The following is an 11,670-nucleotide window of genomic DNA, read 5'->3' on the forward strand; positions in this document are numbered from 1 at the left end:
TGCCTTGCATTACAACATTAAAACATTTAATGTGTGTGCTGTAGGATAAGCACTGGACTGCTAATCACAAGGTCAGCAGTTCAAATCCATCAGTCGCTATGAGTCAGAACTGACTCGACAGCACGTAACAACATAATGGAGTCCTGGTGTAGCACTGTGGGTAAATGCGCTGGACTGCAAAGTCGGTTTGAACTGCAAGGAAGGCAGTTCAAGCTCATCAGCTGCTCTTCAATAACTCTATACAGGGTCAATATGGGTCAGAACTGACTTGATGGCACTTAACAACACCAATGTTAAAATTAGCAATTTATCTCCCCAGCACTACAAAATTTCTTCAGGATAGAGATCACATTTTAGCTCTATTTGTACCACACCTGCCAACATCAATGACACTACTGATATAAGTAAGAGGTCCTTGAGAGTGTAAAAGGCACACATTTCCTGTTCACAGGAATTCCTGTCACTGGGCAAATCTGCAGCAAAGGACTTCCGTAAAATATTCAAAAGCAAAGATGTTGCTTTGAGTTGTACCTGACCCAAGTCATATTTTCAACTGCCTCATACGCATGCAAAACATGGAAAATGAATAAAGAAGACCAAAGAATTGATGCCTTTGAATTATGGCATTGGCAAAGAATATCAGAGTCTTGGTGTGGCACTGTATGATCAGCACTGTACTGCTAACCACAAGGTTGGTGGTTCCAACCGCTCCTTGGAAATGATGAGTCAAAACTGACTTGATGGCATTTAACAATAACAACATAGACTGCCAGAAAAATGAACAAATACGTCTTGTAAGAAGTACAGCCAAAAAGCTTAGAAGGAAGAATGGCGAGACTTCCTCAGATACTTTGGACATGTTATCAGGAGAGACCAGTCTCTGGAAAACAAGATGAGGGTCAGCAAAAAAGAGGAAGACCCTCAACAAGATGGACACAGTGGCTACTACAATGGGCTGAAATACAGCAATGATTGTGCTGTTGTCGGACTGGGCAGTGTTTAATTCTGTTGTACATAGGGCTGCTTTGAGATGGACTCGAGTAGATGATACCTAACAACAAAATCAACAGGGAGCCGCTGGACCATCAGAATTCCTCATAAGGAAACCAATGGTTATACAAATAATTGAAGTGAGTATCAGTTAGAATCTACTGAACACATACTCTGTAGTTTTCAAACACTGAACTTTTTTTTTACTTCTTTAACTTGTTATTGTGAATTGAGTGAAGGTTTAGGTAAGATCATTCAACCAATCATACACTTTTTTTCAATGACTGCAACTCCCGCCATGGAACAGCAGTGATCCCACTTCCTCCCTGTGGCTCCTATTTCCATTCCACCCACCTTCCCATCTTTTCTCACCTTTGTCCTTAGGTACATGTTGTCTCTTTGATTTTGAATGGTTGACATTTCCATCATTCATAGTGAGCGTACCTTCCTAGTGTTGTTGTCTCCCCTATATACCTATCTACGGCTTGGCTGAAATTTGGGCCACGAGGGTGTTTCTTTCCAGACCTGAAGGGTTCTTCCAATGAGGGCCATTGTCTCAGGTTCAGGTTCCTCCAGTCTCTTACTGACCAGTGAGCCTGGTCTTTTTTAAAAATAATTTTGAGTTTTGTTCCACATATTCTGCCACTCTATTGAGGATCCTCTAATGTGATCCCTTTCAGTGGTTGGTTATGGTAGCTGGGCACCATCTAGTTCTTCTAGTCTCAGAGTCGTGGAGACTGATGTTCACATGTTCCATTAGTCCATTGGACTAATTGATTCCAAGCATCTTCAATCCTCATCACTCTTTCTTACATACATGGAGACCAATAGGTGCACCTTCTTGTTGTTGTTCTGTGCCCTTGAGTTGGTTCCGACCCATAGCTACCCTGTATAGGGTTTCCACGGAGTGACTGGTGAGCTTGAACTGCCAACCTTGCAGTTCAAACGGCTTTGCAGTCTGGCGCATTAACCCACAGCGCCATCCCAGGACTCCAGCTGCACCTTAGACAGCCACAAACACTGAACTCTTGATCTGCTGCCCCAAAGCTACTCTCCCACCTTCTGCTACTCTGTACATGGCACCTCCATGTAGAGATGCTCAAGCTAAAAACTTGGGTTGTTGTTGTTGTTAAGTGCCATCGAGTCGGTTACGACCCATAGCGACCCTGTACAGGGTTTCCGAGGGTGTAAATCTTTACGGGAGTAGAAAGCCTCATCTTTCTCCCGCGGAGCGGCTGGTAGTTTCGAACCGCTGATCTTAAGGTTCGCAGCCCAATTCGTAACAACTACGCTACCAGAGCTCCTTAAAAACTTGGGAGTTACCCACAGTTCCTCACACCTCAGATCTAATCTGTCCCTTACATGTTGATTCTGCTTCCAAATTCTCAAGTTCATCTACTTGTCATTTTCATTGCCTCTATAAATAGAAGCCACCCTCACCCCTTGGGTAGAGTACAGCGACCCAACTAACCTCCTTGCTTCCATCATTCCTAGAGCATGACTTTTAGAAAAACAGGAAAGTGGCTTACGTCCATTCCTGATTAGCTACAGTTCCCTTAGTTTATTTGGTTAAAAATGGTAACTTTGTTGTGGCCTCCAAGGCCTGTACTCTTTGGCCACTCCCCACTTAACCACCTTGCCCCATCTGCCAGGCGTTCTCTCAGACTCTCACACACATCAAGGGCTCACCTGCATTGTGAACTACACACAAGCTCTCTCCTGTCTGGAACATTCCTGTGGTTCCCCTAACTCCTCCTCTGGCTAATGCCTTCTCATCTTTCAGGTCCCAGGAGAAAGGTCCTTCCTCAGACAGGGGTTGCTTGATCCCCAAGCTCAACTACTTCCCTCCCATTTTTTTTTTTCACAACATCCTGTTCTTTTCCTTCATACTACTGATCACATTAGCAATTGTACTTGCTTAATAACTGTCTCCTCCAGGAGACGGCAAATTCCATGATTTCTGTGTAGCATTGAATATCTGGTTCCCAAGGCAAAATGTTTATTGAATAAATACATTAGTATGTCAGATATTTTGCAAACCACGTATTACACCGATTCTGCAGTTGAGGCTAAGCCACTTGCTTCAAGTACACAGTAAATGGCAGAGCCAGCATTTGAATGAAGGTGCCCTGACTCCAAAAACATTTAAATCTTCATATTACATGGTCTGTCCCAGAATCCTAGACAAGTCTCAGGTGGAATTATGGAAGACTGCAGGGGGAAAGTTGGACCTACTTGAATAAGCAGGAAAGATACAAGCCTGCTCATCAGAATGCCAATCCCTTGAGGCACCTTAAAAAATGATAATGATCCTAGATCAAATCATTTTAGGAAATGTTACACTGTGTATCCCCCTCTTGGAAAACCCCAATGCCATTAGCTTAATTGAGGTTTTAAGAAGTTCTGAAGTCAAGAAATAAACCAATATAGTCCCTGATTTACAAAGATGAACAGCATTTACAACTGCTTTTTTGTTTTGTTTTGGGTACATCTTATTGTTAGTAATATGAGGGTAAGTAAAAAAAGTATTGTCAGTAGGTTCCAGTTCACACATGTCCAGGTTTATTCTGAACAAAACATATTTAAACATCTCTGTAGTCAGGAGTCCTGGTGTTGCGCTGTGGGTTAATGTGCCAGACTGCAAAGCCATTTGAACTGCAAGGTCGGTGGTTCCAGCTCACCAGCTGCTCTTTGGAAACCCTATACAGGGTCGCTATGGGTCGAATCGACTTGACAGCACTTAACACCAATGGTCAGTGATGGAGTCCTGGTGTGGCACTGTGGGTTAATGCGTAGAACTACAAAGTCGGTTTGAACCACAAGGTTGGCGGTTCAAGCTCACCAGTTACTCCTTGGAAACTCTATACAGGGGGGTCGCCGTGGGACGGAGCCATCCTGGCTGCAGACAAGTTCTCAGAAATACATTTTGTCTCCTTATGGTGCCTTCAACAACAACAAAAAATAGGCCAATCAAAACAGGATTTACTAGACCAGTTAAATTCAAGGCAGAAAAGTTAGCTTTTTGGGATTTCCAAGGAGCAATCTTGATAGATTTTCTCTAAGGACACAGGACGATCACAAGGGCGTATTATGAAGAAGTTGCATGAAAACTGCGTTGGTAAGGAAAAGGCCAGGAAAGTTGGGCTGAGGAATTTTTTCCCGTCGCAACAATGCATCTGCTCATCTTCAGGGATAGCAAGAGCTTTCCTAGGAAAATTTTGTTGGGAAACCTTACCCCACCTACACACCTGATTATGCCCCTTTGTGCTTTCTCCAAACTCAAAGGATAATTCACAGGAACATGATTTGAGTGTCTCAAAGATGTCCAAGCTGTTATTTTGACATGGTATAAATCAAAGAACACAGAATTCATCAGGGAGGGTTTAGAGAGATGGAAACACAGTCTTCAGACATGTATTGATCTTGACGTTCATCTACACCTCTCCCTGTCTGGAGGGAAGAAAAGTAAAGAAAATTGAAAACACATGGAAGCAATCAGCCCAGTGGCCTAATGGACCACATGAACATCAGTCTCCATGACACTGAGACTAGAACTAGATGGTGCCCAGCTACCACAATCAACTGGTTTGAAAGGCACCACAGAAGATCCTGAGCAGAGTGAGAGAAGAATGTGGAACAAAACTTAAAATCATAAAGGAAAGAAAGAAACAGGCTTACTTATTGTTCTGATAGAAACTGGTAGAACCCCTGAGACTACAGCCCTTAGTCATCCTTTAGGTCTAGAAATGAACTCACTCCTGGCTCAATAGACAGATCTTTAAGAGGAGCTATAACACTAGGAAGCAGCTCTGGTAGCAATAGTGGTTACGAATCGGGCTGCAAACCGCAAGGTCAGCAGGGCGAAAGTACCAGCTCTTCCATGGGAGAAAGATGAGGCTTTCTGCTCCTGTAAAGATTTACAGCCTTAGAAACCCTGTACAGGGTTGCTATGAGTCGCAACTGAGTTCACAGCACATAACCACCAACCACCCATAGCACTAGGGGGCATCCAGGTGTGGCATTGTGGGCTAATGTGCTAGACTGCAAAGTTGTTTGAACCACAGGTCAGTGGTTCACGCTCACCAGCTGCTCCTTGGAAAGGAAACCCTATACAGGGTCGCTGTGGGTCAGAACTGACTCAATGGCACTTAACAACATAGCACTAGGGAGTTCTGGTGTGGCACTGTGGGTTAAGCCTGCAAAGTTGGTTTGAATGGCAAGGTTGGAGGTTCAAGCTTCTCCGAAATCCTATACACAATTGCATGACAATTGCGAGGATGGCGCCAAGACCCAGCCAGTAGCGTTTTGTTCTGTTGTGCAGAGGATTGCTGAGTCAGAACTCATTCAATGGCCCCTACAACAATTCAAAATACTGCCATTTAAAATTGTTGTTGCTGAGTGCCATCAAGTAGTTTTGGACTTACAGCGATCCTATACGGTTTCCGAGGCTTTAACTCTGCAAGATCAAAGTCTCATCTTTCTTCCATGGAGCAGTTGGCAGACGTGAAACGTGGACCCTGTGGTTTGCAGAGTTCAGTGCATCTTATCATACGGAGCCACTGTGCTCCCTCCATTTTAAAACTTAAAAAAAAAAAAAAAAATATGCAACTTCAGAGAAAGGCCTAGTAATCTACTTTGAAGAAAACCCCGTAGAGTGGTTCTATCCTAACACACATGGGGTCCTCAGGAGTCGGAATCAACTTGATGACAACTGTTATTTTTTTCCCCCAATTACTTATGATCACAGCATATTTGTTGTCCATTATAATTTTAAGTTTAATAGAACATACTCCGGGAACTAGGTAAAGTCTTTTCCCAGTAAAAACAGGAAAGCAAGTAATAATCCAGGTACAAGCTGTCTAATAGCTGGGATATGGTCAGTGAGCAAACAGGGGCTAACCTGACTCTGAGGAAGCCATTTACATAGAATGCAACTTGAAGCACCCACAGGAGTTGAAGAAGGTGGTCTGGGCACCATCTGACTTCAAATCACAATCAGTTAGTGGAAACAACTGGGTCAAGCCACCACTGGTCTGTCTGTCTGTCTGTCCTATCGGGTGGCTTGTTTGTTGCTGTGATGCTGGAAGCTATGCCACCAGTATTTTAAATACTAGCAGGGGCACCCATGGTGGACAGGTTTCAAAGGAGCTTCCAGACTAAGACAGACTAGGAAGGAAGGACTGACTACTTCTGAATGGTCACTTAAAACCTTACGAATAGCAGGAGAACATTGTCTGATATGGGGCCGAAAGATTAGAAGGCTCTCAAAATATGGCTGGGGAAGGGCTGTCTCCTCAAAGTAGAGTTGGCATTAACGATGTGGGTGGAGCAAGGCTTTTGAGACCTTCATTTGCTGATGGGGCACAATTCAAAATGAGAAGAAACAGCTGCAAACATCCATTAATAACCAGAACATGGAAGGTACAATCAATGAAAATTAGAAGTCGATAAAAATGAAATGGAACACATAAAGATCAATATTCTAGGCATTAGTGAGCAGAGATGGCCATTTAAAATCAATCATATGGTTTATTATACCAGAAATGACTAATTGAAGAGGAATGGTATTGCATTCATTGTCTAAAAAAGCCTTTCAAGATCTATCTTGAAGTACAATGCTGTCTGTGATAATCTCGATATGATTACAAAAAAGATCAGTTAATACCACTGTTACTCAAATTACACACCAACCAATAAAGCCAAAGATGAAGAAACTGAAGAACTTTACCAGCTTCAGTGTGAAATGATCAAACATGTAATCAAGATGCATTGATTATTACTAGTAATTGGAACGCGCAAGTTGGAAACAAAAAGGAAATAGAGATCATTGGAAAACATGGCATTGGTTATAGAAACCATGATGGAGATCAAATGATAGAAATTTACAAGACCAATGACTTATTCATTGCAAATACATTTTTTCAACAGTATAAAAGGCAACTATACATGTGGTCCTCATCAGATGGAACACACAGGAGACAAACTGACTATAGCTGAGCAAATCATCTGAGAAGCTGGATTATACGAAGAGCATGGCATCAAGACTGGAGGAACTCATTAACAACCCGTGATATGTAAGATGACACAACTTTGCTTGCTGTAAGTGAAGAGGGCTTAATTACTTAGTGCGATCAAAGAATACACCCTTCAGTATTAACTGCACTTCATTCACACACAACTATGAATGTGGTAGAGCATACAGCAGACAAAATGATGAAAACTTTTTAGATATTATCAAACATCCTAAGGCAGGGAGTTCTGGGCCTGAAGGCTCAGGACCATAGTCTCAGCGAACACCATGGTCAATTAGCATAACATAGTCTACAAAGGACAATGTTCTACATCCTACTTTAGTAAGTTGCATCTGGGAACTTGAAAGCTTATGAGCAACTGTCTAAGGTGCAGCCATTAGTGTTTCCATGTGTAGAAAAAAAAGTATAAGAATCAAAGAGGCTTGGAAACCATTAGTCCAATGGACTAATGGAAAATGTGAACATTTAAGTTTCCACGACTCTGAAACTAGAGGAACTAGACTGCCCAGCTACCACTACCAACTACTCTGAAAGGGAGCACATTAGAAGGTCCTGGATAAAGTGGAAGAAAATGTAGAACAAAATTCAAAATTATTTTTTGAAAAAGACTGGGTTTACTGGTTAGAAAGACTGGAGGAACTTGAGACTATGGTCCTAGACCACCCTGCAGGTCTCAATAGGAACCACAGGGGAGAAGCAAGGGAACTGTTGTCGCATGGAGGGGACTGCAATCATTGAGATGAAACAAAGTATATGATTGGTTGAATGTAAAATTGATTATCTGATCTGTAAACTTTTACTCTCTTCACAGTAAGACTAAAAACAAAAACAAAAACAAAAAAACACACAACCAATATATAACACTATGATAAACGGAGAAAAGATTGAAGTTGTCAAAGACTTCACTTTACTTGGATTTACACTCAGTAGTCATTGAAGCAACAGTCAAGAAATTTAAACACAGTCAAATCCACTACAAAAGACCTTTTTTAAAGTATTAGAAAGCTAAGATGTCAGTTTAGGGACTAAGGGCTATCTGACCCAAGCCATGGTATTTTCAGTGGCTTCATAGGCATGTGGAAGTTGGACAATGAATAAGAAAGACCAGAGAAGAATTGGTACATTCGAATTATGGTGTTGGTGAATATTAATAGTACCATGGACTTCCAGAAGAACAAACGAATCTGTGTTGAAAAAAAGTACAACCAGAATGTTCCTTAGAAGCCAGGATGGTGAGACTTCCTCGCTAGCACTCTGGACATGATGTCAGGGGGACCAGTCTCTAGAGGAGGACATCATACTTTGTGAAGGGTCAGTGAAAAAGAAGAAGACCCCCAACAAGATGGATTGGCAGTGGCAGCAGAAATGAGCTGAAACGTAACAAAAGTGAGGGATGGCTCAGTGTTTCATTCTGTTGTGCATAGGGTCAATAGGAGTCAGACCCGACTCAATGGTACCTAACAACTGGACAAAACTTAGTCCTTTAGTTTCAAAAGTCCCCATTTTACTTTCCCATTGTTGCCTATCAAACCATCCCCAAACTTAATAGCTTAAAACAGTTATTTCTCCTAAGTTTCTGGGTTGGCTGACCTCGGCTCTATGATGTCAGCAGGGATCACTCATGAGACTGCACTCAGCTGGGTGTTTGGTTGAGGTTGAAACCTTCAAGACAGCCAGACTCAGTCCAGTCAGTTCTACACATGGTCTACTCATTCAGTAGTTTAGCTCAAGCTTTACATGGCAGCTGGTTTCCAACAAACAATAAAAATGGAAGCTGCCCGATTATTACTTCTGTCAAATCAAGTAACAAGGCCAGGCCCACATTCAAGAGAGCAAATAGATCCCTTATTAGAAAAGGCAGTGCATCCATACAGGGATGGATGGAATCATCAGTGGTCATATTTTGGAGATGATCTACCACACCTGTTTCACAAATGTAGGTTTCTGATACCTTTGGATAAAAGTAAATATAACATAAGCTGTTCCTAGAAACACATATCGACTTCTTGGAATGACCATGTCTTGCCATGACATCTCACAAGAACATCTGGGAGCAATGGAGCCAAAGCTGTGCAACACCTTAGGTTATCTTCTCCACTCCCAAATCCCAAGACTGTGGCAGCATGACTTGCATCCAAAGACCTAGGTTGTGCACAAGAGGGAAAGGACCAATGAAAGTTGCAGCATCAAGGGCATTTTCACCATCAGGTATTGTTTCTCAATGTCATTGGCCATTTTGTCAAAGATACCACAAAGGAAATGTGCAACTAGACTGCCCAGATAGCAGGACAAATTCTGGACAAGGCAGCTATACAAGGCTGTAGTAGCCAAGTGCTGGCACAAAACCAGTTTCAATTCTGTAATTCCATTATCCCAGTGACCAGCAAGTGGTTTCTAGAATTCGTAGCACATACTACATATATTATTTAGCAAATTCATTTTAATATTTTCTCATAAAAAATATGCATGGCTTTGATATTTTGCACATATCACCTGTGAGACCCATGGAGAAGAATGCTGAGGGTCAACGAGTGAGTTTAGGCCTTTCTTTCAGTTATCATGAGTCCAATCTCATGGGCTGAAGTGGTTTAAGGCCTTGGGGTATGAGGAAGGGTGGGCAGAGAGCAAGATCCCTGTCTTCTCATGGGGCTTTCTCTCAAACCAGTTTCTCAAATCCATGTTGAGGAATAGACTTCAAGGGTAGTCTCATGAATGAATGGGCATGCATATTTGAACATGTGCATTCATCACAAAGGACTTGATGTTTTGGTGAGTTTCAACATCAGAAGAGCCAACCTCACTGCTGAGTGATGCTGTTTGATCCAACCTCTCACAAATAGTTTTCCACAAATCTACTGATTGATTCAAAGGAATAAAAGCAGGTATTATTAGATGAGGGGGCTATAAAGTTTATGGAATTATTTTTTAAAGATAACTGAATTCTTTCAGGAACTTTCTGAAGCTCCTTGATGTATTTTAAAAAATACAAAACAAAAAAACCCTGTTTTTCATTCCAGGAGGAAAGTATCACAGAAGCAAGCTGTGGTCTATTTTTGCATACTTACTTTTTAAAGAAGTTCACATGTAGCTCCAACCTTGATCTCAATCAACTGGCTGAACATGGGCAACTCTCTTCAACATGATTCATACCCAACCCACCCTCCATGAAACCTGCCACAGAATGACAAAATTTTATCTTGCTATATAAAGGGCTGACATTTATATAGCTGCCCTGACTCATGGTGAACTTATGTCTAAGAGTGAAATGCACTCTCATGACGGGTTGCAGCAGGCTGGACCTTTGTGATCCATAGGTAAGATTACCAGGTCTTTCTTCCTAGTTCATGTGGAAGTTCTGCTGAAACCGGCAAGGGCCCAAGAGTGGAAGTTGTGCATGCAGACTAATCTTTCTTCCAAGGAGTGAATGACGGATTCAAACCACTAATCTTTCAGTTAGCAGCCCAATACTTAACCCACTGTGTCACCCCAGGGCTTTCTGCCCAAGAGTCTAGCATACTGGGATACCTGACTTCTATTAAGACGTTGCTGTCAAGTCTAAGTCATGTGTGGAGAGAACTGCTCGTTTCTCTTGGCTGTATTTGCAGGAACCAGGACTTTTTAAGGAGCTACATGTTAAGTGTCGTTGAGTTGATTCTGACCCACAGTGACCGTTTCCAAGGAGCAGCTGGTAAGCTTGAACCACCGACCTCGAGTTCAAAGGACTTTGCAGTCTGATGTATTAGCCCACAGTGCCACACCAGGAACTACTGGGTGGGTTCAATTGCTGACTTTTTGGTTACCAGATCACAAAAGTATACAGAGGCACCAAATGACCCACTAGGGACTCTAGGCTTCGAATCAGAGCACCAAGGTTCTCATCCTGTATCTAGAAAGTTGCACCAAGACTTGTGAGTCACAGATACTCTCATCTGAACAGAGGGCATAATGCCTACTGCTGTGAGGAATGTATAAAATCCCATGGCGGGAAGGACAGTACCTCATTCCCATACATATTATAAACAGGAAGTGTAGGAAGTAGAGCCAGAATGAGGATCATCTTTAGCTTCCTGGTCCCCAATTTACTGCATCTAGATCAACTGAAGTCAATTATTTAGTCAGTACAGTTCTTACTGGCTTCACTATTATCCTTGCAATGGAACTAGCTTGTGGCTGAAGCAAGAACTAGGTTGAAAAATCATAAAGAAATTGAAAAGTTGAAGCAAATGGTTGCTAGTTGCCATGGAGTCAGTTTGAATCCTATGCACAACCGAAGGAAGCACTGCGGGATCCAGCACTATCCTCACAATTGTTATGCCCACGGCTACAGCCACTGTGCCAATTCATCTCATGGGGGTCGTCCTTTTTGCCGACCCTCCACTTTACCAAACATGGACTAGTCCCTCTTGATAACAAATACAAAAGACAAAGTCACACCATCCTGGCTTCTAAGAAGCACTCTGGCTGTACTTGGCTCCAACACAGACCGGTTTGTTCTTCTGGAGATCCACGGTATCTTCAATATTCAACACCACAACTCAAATGCATCAATTATCCTATGGTCTTCCTTATTCATTGTCCAACATTCACAAGCAAATGGTAGTGTGTTGTGTGTTCTCCAGCTGCATGAACCAGAATGCAATTCTGGCTA

Source organism: Chrysochloris asiatica, unplaced genomic scaffold (assembly GCF_000296735.1).
Source record: "Chrysochloris asiatica unplaced genomic scaffold, ChrAsi1.0 scaffold00007, whole genome shotgun sequence".
Taxonomy (NCBI): Eukaryota; Metazoa; Chordata; class Mammalia; order Afrosoricida; family Chrysochloridae; genus Chrysochloris; species Chrysochloris asiatica.